This window comes from Lepus europaeus, chromosome 5, assembly GCF_033115175.1.
Source record: "Lepus europaeus isolate LE1 chromosome 5, mLepTim1.pri, whole genome shotgun sequence".
In the NCBI taxonomy this organism is placed as follows: domain Eukaryota; kingdom Metazoa; phylum Chordata; class Mammalia; order Lagomorpha; family Leporidae; genus Lepus; species Lepus europaeus.
In genome coordinates, this window is record NC_084831.1 from 72,550,016 (window position 1) to 72,565,782 (window position 15,767).

Below are 15,767 nucleotides of genomic sequence, written 5' to 3' on the forward strand. Positions count from 1 at the left end.
CTTGTGGACCCTGGTGGCTGCCAGGTCCCTGTTAATACAAAAGCCACGTCTACACACAAAACTGAGTTTCCGTGTTAGTCCAGCTGAGAACCCCAGCTTCAAGTGGGCCCATGGACTCCAGCAAATGGGAAGTCTTCAACTTGAAATTAAAGAATATTAACTAATAAGATGAAAACATAAGGATATATAAAACTCAATTATTAAGGTGAGATGAGTAAAACTCAGAATACTCTTAATGATGTAATGATTTTTTCATAAGTTGATTTTAATTCTAAAAAAAAAAACATGAAAGCATTAAAAATAGCTATAACTACCATAATTTGTTCCTGGATACATTATACATAAAAGATGTAAAATATGTCTGAAAATCATTGTTCAGAAAACCACAAGATTTCCTTCAGCTTTGTATCCGTCTATGTTGATAATCTTTGGATCTTCTCTCACACTCTAACACACTCCTTGGAAATATTTTTCGTTCCATTTCCAATTCACATTCCACTGCAGTCACATTTCACCTGCAGCTTTTCACTCAGGCAGCCAGAAGTCCCCTGCAGTCTTCTAACTGCCACATGGAAAGGCCTCCTTTCATCTCTTCTAATATGAGAACTTTCTCGAATGTTTAAGATTGTTGGTGAATTTCTTCTTTATTGAAATTATATATTCTGTTGAATTCCATTGTACTCAGTTTTTCTTCTTTGATTTAGGATTTTTTCCAAGTTTCCTTTCCTGGCTTTTCTTTACCTACTAGGCATTACATTTTGGTATTTCCAATTTTAATTCTGGATATCCTTTTCCTCTATGTGTAATCTAATGTTTCCTATGACGTAAAATTTTATGCTACAATATTTAAGAATTTTCAAATATGTTATCCTACTCATTCTTTTGAATACAAGGTTTTATCAGTTCTTCCATGGGCTATCTATGCTGTGCTACAATAAAGATAATCAAATTTAGAATTCAAAACAAAAAATTACTTTACCCCAATACTAATAAGTTTCTTGATTCCATATATTTTTAAGTACACAAAAAGGTAATATCACCCAGATATATGTTAGAAACTTTTCCTTCTATTTTTTTTATTTGCTTTTTGTTGGATCTGTATAATCCTACCAACATTAACTGCTTATATATGTCCAATCAGATTCCAAGCTCTATAGATTTGACTCCCTTATATCCTTTTCTTTTTTAAAAAAACATATTTATTTGAGAGGTGAAGTTACAGACAGAGAGAGGGAGAGACAGAAAGAATGATCTTTCATCTCTTGGTCCCACAGCAACAGGATCTGGGATGATCAGAATCCAGGAGCCAGGAGTTTCAAGACAGCAGTTTCTTCCAGGTCTCCCACATGGGTTCAGGGGCCCAAGAACTTGGGCCATCTTCTGCTGCTTTCCTAGGCCATGAACAGAGAGCTGGATTCGAAGAACAGCAGCTGGGACTAGAACCAGTGCCCATATGGGATGCCAGCACTGCAGGTGGAGGCTTATCTCACTACGCCACAGCACCGACCCCTCTTGTATCCTTTTAAAAACTCTTAATTTCATTCGTTATTTCAAGCACTTCTTTTTATTAATTTTATTTTATTTTATTTATTTACTTATAAAAAGGGAACATGTCTTATGGATTTCATATATTCAGTATTAAAAACAAAATGAAGTATCCTACAGTCCCCTGCCTCTCTTTCCTTTTTTTGTTTTTCTTTTAATTATTGCAATGACATACTATCAATGTACTTTTATAATCACAAGCCCCACTAAAAAGAAAAAATTCCACAAATAGTAAGTAGAAACATCACTGTTACTCAGGTGGACAGAAAATAAGCAAATCTCAAGGTGTCAATTTTGCTCATACACATTATAATTTTTGTAGTTTATATATCAGCTACCATAAAGCAGAGAAAACGTATAATATTTATATTTTTGGTACTGGCATATTTCTCTAACATAGTGGTCTCTAATTGCATCCATTTTGTTGAGAAAGTAGGATTTCATTCTTTTTATGGTTGAGAAGTTTTCCATAGGGAATATATATACATTTTCTTTATCCAATCATCATTTAAGAAGCTTACAAAAAGAATCATAGACAGAAGGATATTTTAAAGTAAATCTAAGCAGCTAGCACGGGGATGTGGTAGGCTAAGCCTCCGCCTGTGGTGCCACCATCCTATATGGGCAGGCAATTCATGTCCTGGATGCTCCACTTCTGATCCAGCTCTCTGCTATTGCCTAGGAAAGCAGTTTAAGTTTAATAATATATTTTGACTCAATATATCTAAAATTATCATTTCAACATATAATCAATACAAAATGTAGTTCAGAACCTTTCAAAAAAGATACTAGAAGTTGAGGCAAAGAGGAATATTCTGAGCCAGGTGCTAAAGTATTTTTTTTTTTTTTTTGGCATAAGTGGAGTTCACTAGGTGACAAGACATGAGACTTGCAGGAGCAGGAGTTTAAATTTTTATATTTAATAAGGCAAAAATGTGTGGGAATTTTTGTGGACAGTGATAAAAATAAAAAAGAATCCTGATCTTCCCTTTTGATTCTGTCATTGTGGGAATATGTGAGTAGACACTACACTCACATGGCAATCAAATGCAATATATATATTGATGTAACATATCTCTATATAAGTAGATATAAAAATGCAACATATGTGTATGCATATATATACATATATATTATATATATATATATATATCCAATCAGAATAGCCAGTTTTTACAAAGGTAGTGAGGAGAAATTTCTTAGAAGAAATTGAGAGGGAAATTTCCAATCACTGGGTAAAATGAGATAAAAGGGAGAAACAGGGAAAAGAGATGAGAGACATGAAGTTGTGGAATTTATTCAGTTTAATGGATGAGACATGTATGAGGAGGAAAGTATAGAAGAAAAACAGATGTGGGGGAAACTTGATCTGTGTGCTTTTATTCATTTAGCTCCCTAATTCCTTGTACTCTGTACCTTCCCTATTTTGCATATTCACTATAATTTAGATTTATGTATTTGTTATTCCTACAACATAGTCATTTCAGGTATTTATGTTCATGTTGCTCTCCCTCTAATGGACAGCAAGCTCTTATGAGAATAGAGATGAGTCTTTTTAGTTTTTAATTTCCCAGCTCTTACAGGATGTCAGGGGCATCCTAAGTGTTTAATACAGTACTTATCTTAGGAATGAATTATCTCTTGACTAATGTATTTTTGTGTAGAATAGGACCCAGCATTTTTAGGATTGCAAGTACAAATTGAGCACATACTCTCAACCCCTATCTACTCTAAAGTGAAAGTGTTTACCCAAATTGGTCTCTGGTTCCCTCCTCCTGGAGATGTTATGATTTCTTTGTAACTACTTCATTTGTTAAACATTTTCTCCCATGATGTTACATTTTTACTTTCTCTACTAAGACGTCTAATCCAGTTTTGAGAATTTTTGACAGTGGCCTCCATTTTGGGAGATTTTCATATTAAGTATCATACCACTTATTTCTCTTTTAAACTTTCTGAAGTACAAGGTTAACTCTTTTTGTTTAAGATTTTATTTATTTATTTGAGAGGTAGAGTTACAGACAGTAAGAGGGAGAAACAGAGAGAAAGGTCTTCCGTCCCTTGGTTTACTCCCCAAATGGCCGCAAAGGCCAGAGCTGTGCCGATTGGAAGCCAGGAGCCAGGAGCTTCTTCCTGGTTTCCCATGCAGGTGCAGGGGCCCAAGGACTTGAGCCATCTTCCACTGCTTTCCCAGTCCATAGCAGAGAGATGGTCTGGAAGTGGAGCAGCCAGGAATAGAACCAGTGCCCATATGGGATGCAGGCACCACAGGCGGATGATTAACCAAGTGAGCCACAGAGCCAGCCCAGTAAGGTTAACTCTTAAATACCTCAAAGGAAAAAAAAATACATATATATATATGACTATCAACTATCTACCTTTAAGTATATGCATGCTTGGCTTCTTAAAACAGTACTTCATTTAATACTAGATTTTAAATAATTTAAGACAGTACCTGAAATTGTTTAAAGCTTTTTTTTTGAAGATTTATTTTATTTTGTTTATTTGAAAGAATTATATAGAGAGGTACAGCTAGAGAGACGGAGGTATTCCATCCACTGGTTCAATCCCCAGATGACCACAATGCCCAGAGCTGGGCCAATCTGAAGCCAGGAGCCAGGAGTTTTTTCCAGGTCTCCTATGCAGGTGCAGGGACCCAAGCACTTGGGCCATCTCCCATTGCTTTCCCTGGCTTTCCAGCAGAGAGCTGGATCATAAGAGAAGCAGCTAGAACTTGAACCATATAGGATGCCGGCCCCGCTTAACACTTTTGACTTTTATAAGCTGTAAGGCACTATAGGAAACTGAAATAAATAAAATCTGTGATAAATTATGTCTCTAGGAAGTAGATTCTGAAAAATTCCAACAAAAAAATCCTCCAAACACTTTGGAAACTCAGCTCAATGTTTAGGGTTCATATGTGCAAAGAATGATTTATGAGTATTGTAAGACTAAATACAATGATTAACTATAAATACATTTTCCAAAAGATAAAATGTAAGTCCATATGAACAACTTCCTTCCTTTTCTCTTGTTTGCTTTTTTCCTTTGTACATTCTTTAAATTATGCTTTTCTTTATCCCCGAAAGTTTGAAAATTTCTTCATGCTCATCATGAAGAACATTTACTTATGTTTGATGTAGTTGCCTTATATGTTTAATATAAACTGGGGATTCTATAAAAAAACACTACCTCTGAAGTATTTAGCCGAGATGGCCATTCAAAAATTCTGTCAGTAAAATGCAATTATTTACTAATGAATATTAGAATGAAAAGTTTTAAGAGCATGGAAATAATGAACCAAATAAGATAACAAATTCAGTTTATATTCACATGTTCTAATCAATTGGCTGTTATTCAGACAGAATCAATACCTTTAACCCAAGGGTCAAAGAGACAAGACTTCCCTCCACTCTGTCAAGCAAGGCAGTTTTCAGCTAGTAAAAAGAAGGGAGGAAAGGGATTAGCACTTGAACTCCCCACCCTTATCTCTTAGTTTGCTCTCAGACACAGTGCTGGGAATTTCAGTACTGGTCATATGAGATGGTTGCTAAGTGGTATATAGTAAAGGACTGATTCTTAGCATACTGTCCAGGCATCTCTGGGGCACTTCCTCAGCTCTGAAAGTTTAGTATTTGTAGTGTCAGAAGCTTCTTGTTTCCACATGTTAATTTGTCAACTTAATTTGGAGAGGAGGGAATCCATGGATAATGTAGCTATAAATACTTTTCTTTTCTATCTTGTTCTGTTCCAGAATTCTGCTGTTGTCTCATTTAGTCTCTTGCCCCACCCAGTTTTTTTTTTTACACCACTGCTCCTTTTGCATTTGTAATTTTTAGATAAAATTTGCAGAAAGAAAAAAAAAAACATGCACATAAAGTCTTTAGCAAGAAAATTGGGTCCATTTATAATCTTCAAGGAGTCACTGGAGCAAGGATACGATGATTTATATAATAAAAAGTGTAAAAGCTAAACCAATAAATTCAGTTGCTCCCATACTGCATCTTGTAGTGTGTGGGCTTTCATATGCCATGTCAAACTCCAAACATTATTTAAATGGGCTATTTTCTTCTTTTTTAAAAAATATATTTATTTGGCCGGCGCTGTGGCTTAACAGGCTAATCCTCCGCCTTGCAGCGCCAGCACACCAGGTTCTAGTCCTGGTCGGGGCACCGATCCTGTCCCGGTTGCCCCTCTTCCAGGCAGCTCTCTGCTGTGGCCCAGGAGTGCAGTGGAGGATGGCCCAGGTCCTTGGGCCCTGCACCCCATGGGAGACCAGGATAGGCACCTGGCTCCTGCCATCAGATCGGCGCGGTGCGCCGGCCGCAGCGCGCCTACCGCGGCGGCCATTGGAGGGTGAACCAACGGCAAATGGAAGACCTTTCTCTCTGTCTCTCTCTCACTGTCCACTCTGCCTGTCAAAAAAAAATATATATAAATATATATATTTATTTATTTATTTGAATGGCAGGCTGACACACACACACACACAGAGAGAGAGAGAGAGAGAGAGAGAGAGAGAGAGAGAGAATCTGTCTACTAGTTCATTCCTCAAATGGCTACAACAGCCAGGGTAGGGCCAGGTCAATGCCAAGAAGCAGGTACTCTGTCTCCCACGTGGGTGACATGGGCCTACGTACTTTTTTCTGTTGCTTTCCCAGGAGCACTTACAGTAAGCTGGGTTGGAGGCTGAGCAGCAGGACCTGAACAAGCACTTCAATATGGGATGCTGCTGTTGTGAGAGAGGCAGCTTGACACACTGTGCCATGACACCTACCCTTATTTTCAATAAAACAAGTGTACTAGTTTCCTAGGGCTCTTTGACAAATTACTACAAACATCGTAGCTTAAAACTCAATGAATTTTCTTATAGCTGTGAAGGGCTAGCATCTGAAAATAAGATTTTGGCAGGGTCATGCTACCTTCAGAAGCCTTAGGTTCTTGCCTCTTCCAGCTTCTGCTAGTCTGAGATTTTCTTGGCATAGGACTGCATATCTCCACTTCTGCCTCTGGGGTCATACACACTCTTTTTTTTTTTTTTTTTTCGGTCTTATATGGATACAGGCATTAAAGCCTATTTGAATAATCCAGGGTAAGCATCTCCCCTCAAGATTTTAAGTTAATCATATCTGCCATAAAAAGCTAATTCCAGGGGATAGGATCTAGAAAGTGTGCCTTCAAGTTTGGAGGCCCCCATTTAGCCCACTTCTAATAGATGTACTGAATCCTATCTTTAATATAACTCAACTCAAAGATAATAAGTTTTGCATGAGAAGTGGGATAATGAGAGTATGAAAAGGGTAAATAAGTTGTTATTGTCTATAGCATTTCAAGTGAGTATTTAGAAAAGTGCTAGGACTTACATTCCCCATTCAATCAATGCTTGATCTGGTTGCTCTATTTTCTGACACTGTGTTCAGAATTTAAAAAAAAAAAAGATCTTGTGATCTATTTCCCAGGAAAGCCAGGATTTGTCGTAGAAATTGCTTTTTCCTTGAACTTGTACAATTTACTCTGCCAAAAGTAAAAATTGGAAGGATGCATCGGCTCCTCATATGAAAATGATGACTTCATATCACGTCTCAGTTTTCCTTTGGAGAGGATTCGCAAGCCACCATTTGCCCCAGGGACAAATGTTGCCATTTTCCCAGCAAAGTGTTTTTTGTACAGTGAAATGACAGTTTTCTTCTACAGTGAAACTGAATTAACTTCTGAGGGGAAAGAATGTCGTAAAAATGTCAAACTCATAAAATATATCATGTTTTGAACATCTGCACATGTTTTTAACTGACCTGCCCAAGAAGGAAAATGTCCTCCAGGTACTAGTGAATCCGGCTTGGTGGCTGAAGGACAGGTGGGGGTGAGGATGAGAGAACTGAGAAGGGGAGGGAATGTAAGTACATAAGGGGAAGCTGTCCCTAGGATACAGCTATGCAACTCAAGGCATGGAGCTACTTCTAGGTGATAATACCAGACACACATCTCTTTTTTTTCCCAAATATTTTATTTGTTTGTTTCTTTATTTGAGAGGTAGAGTTACAGACAGAGAGAGGGAGAGACAGAACGAAAGGTCTTCCGTCCGCTGGTTCACTCTCCAAATGGCTGCAATTACCAGAGCCAGGAGCCAGAAGCCAGGAGCTTCTTTCAAGTCCCACATGGATGCAGGGACTCAAGCACTTGGATCATCCTTCTCTGCTTCCCCAGGCCATAGAGAGAGCTGGATCAGAAGAGGAGCAGCAGAGTCTAGAACAAGCACCCATATGGGATGCAGGTGCCACAGGTGGAGGCTTAGCCCACTGAGCCACCATGCTGGCCTCTGGACATACTTCTTATTTGCCCAATATAATATTAAACATTAAATTGTGATATATGAAGATATATATATATATCATACATCTTCATACATGAAAGATACATGAAAATCTAGAATCAAGTAATATGGCTCTAAACAAGGCAAAGATGTCTCAGAGGAAAGACTTTCTTCTTCCCCTTTGCACTTCTCTCTTCCCTCCTCCCCTTCTTTGTTTCTTAGTACCCTCCTCCTTCCCACCCTTTCCCCTCCCTTCCTGCTTCTCTTCCTCCTTCTCATATATCTTGCCAAAATGTAAATCATATTTATCGAAACAAATATTTCCAGATAATTGTGACTTTAAACTTAGCCACCATGTTCTAGTTTTCTCCCATGTTTAGAAATTTCGTGCTGACTAAACATTGTCTCATAGAAATTGTTTGCCTTACTGAAAACAATATTTATTCATAGTCATTATATGTATGGTTGTGAAATAATGTAATCCACAAGAACCAGGAATTATGGTATTGAATAGTCTGTTAGAAGTAGATTCCAGGCCACAAATCAAGCCACTTCTTAATTTTCTTTTCTTTCTTTTTTTTAAGATTTTTTTTATTTATTTGACAGGTAGAGTTATAGACAGTGAGAGAGAGACAGAGAGAAAGGTCTGCCTTTCGTTGGTTCACCCCCTAAATGGCTGCTACGGCCAGAGCTACGTTGATCCAAAGCCAGGAGCCAGGTGCCTTCTCCTGGTCTCCCGTGCAGGTGCAGGGGCCCAAGCACTTGGGCCATCCTCCACTGCCCTCCCTGGCCACAGCAGAGAGCTGGACTGGAAGAGGAGCAACTGGGACTAGAACCTGGCTCCCATATGTGATGTGGGCGCCGCAGGTGGAGGATTAACTAAGTGAGCCACAGTGCCAGCCCCCACTTCTTAATTTTCACAAGAAGAGCTAATCTGTCCTTTTTCTTCCTGATCAATGGAGCAAAACCAGAGACATTCCACATCCTGTCCCACATTGTATGCTATAAGAGAACAGGAGGAAGACACACGGTTAAGACATATAAGAACCTCATGATGGAATTAAACTGCTTCATGTTCTTTGTTTAATTGTGTCATCACAACAAAAGTGAAGTAAATAGGAGTTATACTTCCAATGTTTCATAGGTAAAGACCTATTCAGAACAGTTATGGGATGTTACCTACTATGCAAAATATCAGGCACCCTGAAGACTATGGAGATATCGACGTGCACGACTATGGCTTCACGTAGTAGAGAAAGTGTTTAGGAACCTGGAGGCTTAGCTGCAGCATGTGAGTCCACCCATTTACTGTTTAACTGTATCCTGGTAGCTACACATCCTTGATCCTCAGTATCTTTCTGGGTATAATAAAGAGAAAATGATAGATGATTTCTCATAATGTTTCAGCTCTCACAAGCTCAAATTGAACCAACGGAAGGAAGACTTTTCTCTCTGTCTTTCTCTCTTTCTCACTCACTGTCTAACTGCCTGTAAAAAAAAAAAAATCCGTTGCCAGTCTTCTGTGTTTGAGGAACTCTTAGGTTTTCCCTTAAATTTCTCTTGTTCTAGATGATGGGCACACACTTCATTTTTGATGCCAAACCTTACTGCATTGTGACCTTAATCCAACAGCACTTCTTAGAATAAGAGGACCATTCCAGGCCCCTGAGTTTCCTTCATTATCTAATGCATTTGTTCAAAAGGCAGTGCTTTGCCTTCTCATGTTCCTGTTTCTTGCAGCCACTTTTCACCAGACAGACCATCTTGCTTGATCCCTCTCCGTGGCACATCCTAGTATAGGCTGCCAACCAATCAGACGAGTAAATTTAGCTTTCAAATGTGTCTCGTGCTCTAGATATAGCTGATACAGAGCTTACACATAACTGGAGTTCTTCACAGTTAGTTATATAACTGTGTCAGATTAAAACAAAAAGGAAGTCATTTGTGTTTCACATATCATTGAGAAATTTTAAGTGTTTCCTAGTTAATTCAGAGAGACACAAGGAGGGTCTTGCACATAGCATAAGTTTCTCTGCACAGCCCTGCTAGGCAGCTGTTTGAGTCTATATTTATACACATAGCCTCAGATTCTCTTAGAGAATATTCTGTATGATTATCTGCCATGTTACCTTTAGAGCTGTGTGAAGAGAGCACATGTAGTCAAAGAACGTACGTCATAAAGCAGATGCAATCGGGGAACTAACGTAGGGCCAAAGTATAAAGGATGGCAAATATTAAATTAAATTAATTTGTGGAGTACCAATATCATTTGGGAGCTTTTTTTTGAAGTTGGTTAACAGAGATTGAAATTGGAAGATGGTAACAAAAAAGTGAAGACGTTTGTTTAAACAGGTGTTTCTTATGCTCCCAGCCCAGAAAGCCACAGATTTGTAACTTTTACCAGTACTCCATTTCTCTAATACTCTCAAATAAAAAAAAATAAAAACAGACCTGCCTGTGGTAGTTACAGCTATTTGGGAAGTAAACCAGCTGTTGACGTGCCCGCTCTCACTCTCCCTCTCTTTCACTGTGTGTGTATGTATGTATGTGTGCATATGTATGTGTGTGTTTGTCCCTCTTTCTCTGTCGCTCTTTCAAATAAAAATAAATGAATCAGAAACAATTTTTTTTATTTAATGAATATAAATTTCCAAAGTACAGCTTATGGATTACAAAGGCCCCCCCCCCGTAGCTTCCCTCCCACCCGCAACCCTCCCCTTTCCCACTCGCTCTCCCCTTCCATTCACATCAAGATTCATTTTCAATTCTCTTTATATACAGAAAATTAGTTTAGTATATGTAAAGATTTCAACAGTTTGCCCTCACATAGCAACACGAAGTGAAAAAAATACTGTTGGAATACTAGTTATAGCATTAAATAACAGTGTACATCACATTAATGACAGAGATCCTGCATGATATTTTGAAACAATTTTTTTCTCACTATCTTGGTGCAGTTAATTTATTTTCCCTCCCTCTGTAATTTAATTTAATGTCTAATTTGACCCAATCTTGGAGTTCATGAGTTCAAAAATATTTTTTCAGAAGTATACAATTAATTATAGATTTTAAGTATAAATTCAGCACCCCTAATCTGAAAAGCTGGGAGGCCAAAGTTCTGCAAAACTCACAATATCTTGGTCACTGACCTGATGCTACAAATGCAGCATCCCACACTGGACCTCATGTGACAGATTGTGGTCAATATACAGGTGCTCTAAAAATAGTCTATAAAAACACCTTCATGCCAGGTATATAAGTTCTGTATGAAACATAAATAAATTTTGCATTAGACTTGGGTCCCATCCCCAAGATAACTCATTATATGTATGCAAAATATTCCAAAATCTGGAAAAATTTCAAGTCTGAAGCACTTCTGGTCTTAAGCAACTCATATGAGAGATATCCACCTAGGATTTTATTTCAGTACTATTGATGCTATATAGAAGCTGCTGAACATCTAAATAAATCCTTAAGGGACTAATAATAGGAATATTTTATTTTTTGCATGATGATATTGATATTCTTACTGCTAGTTTTTACCTGATTGACTTGAATATTGCATTAATGTGTTGTGGCTGTTGTTGTTTTCTAGTAATTTAAGACATTTATTTAATACACAATCAAAACAAAAATGAGCAAAGTAGCTCACTGCAGATAATATCTAGTTAAATTAATATTTAACACATTTTATTTGAACTTTTCTATGTGTTTGTTCGAAGCCGATTTACTAAAGTAAGTGCCCTGCTTTTGCTCATGTTTTCTGCTTTTGGCAGGATAACTAGCATTTTCCTTCTGCTTTTAGCAAATGAAAAAATCATGTTTACCTGAAGCTAGAATTTAGCCCAGAAAGACAACATAACAATTTTTGATTAAAAAAATTTCCAAATGAATGTATTCCTGCTTGTCACCCATCATTAAGTGGATGTAAACCTCTCAAAGGTTGAAAATCGTTTTGATGGTGCTATTTATGCTTTCATTATTGGAGGCATCCTGATTATTCCATCTTTAGTACTCTTTTCAAAAATGTAAATCGAGGATTGATACTTTACTCTATTAGTTTCCCTGATGGTAAATGGGAAAGAAATCTCAGTCATGATTTTTCTTTGGCTAACTATCAAATTTTCTGTAGAGAAGAAGAGATATTTTTCATGAGCATGCCAAATAGCTCTCATCAAGCTTAATGGTGGCAAAGAACATTATGCTTAGACACTGGAAAGATAATACAAGGATATTAGTGTGAGAATGAGTTTTAGGCCTATTACAAACAACTCTATGCAGAAGAGTTATATATAACATATAAAACCAAGTAGGTCATAAAGCACTCACAAATGATGTCAAATACATATGCAGATTGAAGACCATAAATGATCAGTTCAACAAAGAGTAGAGAAAACTTTGGGTAAGAAAATTAAGCTCTAACTTTATATGTGGTTTTTGTAAGTACAGAGGTACAGATTTATTTTCATCATATATATGACTTATGAATTATTTATTATTCTAATAAAATAACATAATTTTACAATTAAAAAATCAGAGACAGTTTCATGGAATTAAGATGTTGCTCTTTAGATTGCATTTGGTTTTCATGAGCATTCTGATTTTGATTTGAATATTAGCTAGCCAACTGGGGACTGACAAATACGGAAATACATTTAGATCATCATTTAATGTGAACCTGATTCAGATTTTGGCTTCTGTGTTGTAGGTAGACATTTAATTAACACTTAAAGCATGATAAGCATGGCAAAGTGGAAAAACGTTATTGATGTACATTTGTAGGACACACAAACATTATTTTAATCTAAGAAAAGCTGACAGTCTCGATGTCATTCTATTGTTTCAGATAATAGAAGATTTAGATAGCCTCCTAAAGAGTATCCCACAGTGTGCCTAGAATTTTATGCAATATCACTGCTGGCTATCTAAATTCCTCCAAAATTGTACCTCCTTTCTGTGATAATACTTTTCATTCAAACTGTTTGTACAATTTGGTAAATAGATATAGATATAGATATAGATATAGATTTTTTTTTTACCATTTCCTCTATTGTTCTCTGATTTATGCATCCTTTTGTCCATTCCTTTAGACTTGGGGCATAAAATGACAATTTAAAACAATTTGTATTATTTTTGTATTATTGATCCAGTGGTACTTATTCAAATGGGATAAATAGTATAGAAATAATGGGTATGTATTTGAAAAAAGGGGTCATGAAAACATACTTTGTGTACTTTGTATGTTTTCAGTAATCTGAGCTATTTTAATGTTGGTGAAATAATGCTAGATCCACCATTGACTGTCTCTCAGGTAGTGTTGGCCTTTCACCACCGATCTGGGCTATGGTGTGACAAATTGGCAAGTTAAGAACACGTTGCATTATTTACGTACTGAAATTAATTTAGGAAAACATATTTTAGAAAAATGTGAATTACAGCATGTCATTTAATTAATATTTACCATATATCTACAGGTTTAAAATCAGGTTTTGGCTGCTCAAGAAATGCCTTTCTTAATAAAAAAAAACGTACTTATGTGTTAACACATATGAGCTTGGATGTACAGTTTTAATTACAAAGTCTTTCATATGATTTTAAAAGATCTTAAGGAATGCTTGTGACAGCATTGCTGGTAAATAAGCCACTAAAATATGGCCTGATTAATCCTTTTAAAGAGATTTTTTGATTTTTTAAAATTTTACTTATTTGAGATTCAGTGAGGCAGAGAGAGAGAGAGAGAGAGAGAGAGAGAGGTAGGGGGTCTCTTACCTACTGGTTCACTCTTCATATGCTTGCAAAAGCCAGGGTTTGTAGGTTTATGCCAAGAACAAAGAACTCGATCTGGGTCTCCCATGTGAGTGACAGAGACCCAACTATGTGGGCTGTCACCTGCTGCCTTCCAGAGTGTGAATTATAGGAAGCTAGAATTGAGAGGAGAGCCAAGATTTGAAAGCAGGCACTATGATCACTAGGATATGAAATGCAGGCATCCTAATCAGGGAGTTAACCACTGTGCCAAACACATGCCTCACCAGATTGGTCTTTAAAATTCAAGATTAATTCACCTGCTCAAAAAACATTTGCTTTAATTTGCTTGGTTCTACAGTTTACGCAAATATCTCCTTTTCTGAATACTTACTGAATGAAGGACAATGGAACTCAATGGAATGCTGTTTTTGAGAGGTTGCAACTACAGATCAGTGATGAGAAAGCTATGTATTCACATTCACAAGCCAAATCTCTACTACCTGCTTTTGTAAACCAACATTTATTGGAAAACATTTTCTATAAGCTTTCATACTGCAATGGTAGGGTTGGTAGTTTCAATGGATCACATAGACCCCTCAAAGCAAAATATATCTTGATATGATAATTTGCAGAAATAAATTGCTATTTTCTAGCTGTTGTTGTAGAAAATTATCTTTTTTTTTTAAATTTTAAGTATGCATTTTTCATTCAACTAACACTTTTAAGACAAAAGGAGTAGAAACACACTGATCTAAACATGCTGAAATTGGAGGATCCATATTATTTCTAGGAAACCAAAAATATCAGTAGAACAAGGATCAGTCTGAATGACATGCTGGTTTAAGAAAAAGGAGAGTCAATCCATCCTAGTCCTACTCATACTGTGAATCTGTTTTTTTAAAATCTTTCAATCTGAATATCTTATATATATATAAGGAGGCTTGAAATTATTTCTCTGATTGTTTTGACCTTTTTATTAATATATTAAGCACATTTTATTATCCATTTCCATAATCACATTTATTTTTCACTAAATGAATATTCTCCTGAGAATTGACAACTTTAATTAACTTAATAAAATAAATTTCTGGCTGTAAATCTTCTTGTCACGCCAAAGAACAAGAAAGTAGGAACCTTAGGGCACCAAGAATTCAGATACAATGCAAAATGTTGTGGATGGTATGGCCTAGGATATCTTTGCCCAATCCCTCTTAAACATCTGCTACAATGAGAATAATCATTAATGTTTATGCCTTTTTCCTACTTATCTTCTACCCTTTAGGGCAGTAATAATCTTTGGGGACTCAGATTTCTAAGTTTTCCCAGAGAAGCAAATTCTTTTGTGCAGATCACATATACTGTGCACAAGACAAATTCTAGAAGCTATAAAGTACTTTTAAGAAATCTAACTTACAATTCTCTTATTATAATCTGAATAATTTCTTAGAAAAAAATTGGAAATTTTTATTTTATAAAATTTGGTAATTCACTTTTGGTACTTGGAATTTATTACATTCAGGAATCAATAATTAATGAGAGACTTGATATAGCAAGGGAAAAAGCAAACAAACAAAACAAGAAAGATCCTGTATCATTAAGAAGACCTTCTATTCACTGTGGTTGTTCACCTGTAATTCCATAAATTGAAGATAACATCAATAGTACTCTTAAGATCTTACGAAAATCACAATTAAATTTTTATGGAGAAAGATGAAAAAAAGTCACATTCAAGGGCTTGTGTTTTGGCACAGTGGTTTAAGCCCAGCTTGCAGGTCCAGCATCCCTTAAAAAAGTGCCAGTGTCAGTCCTGGCTATCCTGCTGCCAAGCCAGCTTCCTGTTACTGTGTTCTGGGCAGCCAGTAGATGATGCCCCAAGTGCTTGGACCACTGCCAACTGTGTATGAGACTAGGATGGGCCTGGCCCAGCTTCCAATCTTGTGACCATTTGAAAAGTGAACCAGCAGATGGAAATCTGTTTTTCTTTCTCCCTCTGTTGTCCTGCCTTTCAAATAAATATGTAATTTTGGGGGGAAAAAAAGGGGGGGAGTAATGGTTCTTTCATGATTTACAGCTCTGGTCTAGAATATATCATGTTTTGTCAGTAATGCCACTGTACTGTAGTAAGTCTGAAGCTTAAGAAGCAGACGTATTTGAACGTCTTTAA